The 718-nt window shown below is 35.8% G+C and overlaps 1 non-coding gene across 1 annotated transcript; it reads left to right on the top strand.

Annotated features, from left to right (window-relative positions):
* The first annotated feature begins 381 nt into the window (after nt 1–381).
* Nucleotides 382–488, top strand: LOC130458712 (U6 spliceosomal RNA). The gene has a single exon (XR_008918101.1). It is a non-coding gene; the product is annotated as a U6 spliceosomal RNA (small nuclear RNA).
* The last annotated feature ends 230 nt before the right edge of the window (nt 489–718 follow it).

Here is a 718-nt window from a genome sequence, read left to right as displayed (position 1 = left end):
CACTCTATTAGTCTTCCACCTAAGTTGATATTAGTGAATAAATGATTACTCTTTCTGTCATCTATTTACTACTGAATCCATCTAAAGTTTGATTTATGTAATAGAAAGTACTGAGACAAGAAATTGCTCTTTTCAGTATGAGAAGCTATTATAAATTGGGAAAACATGAAAAACATCTTTTGATTTTAACTTTGGAAAGTCAAATCAGCGAGCATTCATTAAGCACCTTCTGTGTGCTAAATACAGTGCTAAGTACAGGAAGTAAATCAAGCTAAGTAGAGGAGCAGGTTGGAGGTATTTCCTCAGTAGATCTACTAGTTTGGCTAATCAAAGAGTTGACAAGCACAGGTATGTCATCTCTGCTTAACAGTGTAAACACTTGTGCTTGCTTTGGTAGCACATATACTAAAATTGGAAAGATACAGAGAAGATTAGCATGGCCCTGGCACAAGGATGACACACAAATTCATGAAGCATTACATATTTTTGGAAAGACAATCAGACACAGTTCCATTCTTGCTGAACATTAGAGAATCCACTCTGGTGAAAAACTTTACAAATGCAAGCAATATAGAAAGTCATTCAAATGGAGTTCCATTCTTGCTGAACATAGAGAATTCACACTGAGGAGAAACGTTACAAATGCAAGTAATGTGGAAATACATTCAAACAGAGGGCTGGCCTTGTTATACAACAGAGAATTCATACTGGGGAGAAA

The sequence above is a fragment of the Monodelphis domestica genome, chromosome 3, assembly GCF_027887165.1.
Source record: "Monodelphis domestica isolate mMonDom1 chromosome 3, mMonDom1.pri, whole genome shotgun sequence".
In the NCBI taxonomy this organism is placed as follows: domain Eukaryota; kingdom Metazoa; phylum Chordata; class Mammalia; order Didelphimorphia; family Didelphidae; genus Monodelphis; species Monodelphis domestica.
Note: the sequence above shows the minus strand (reverse complement) of the source record. Positions and strands in the feature narration are given on the sequence as shown.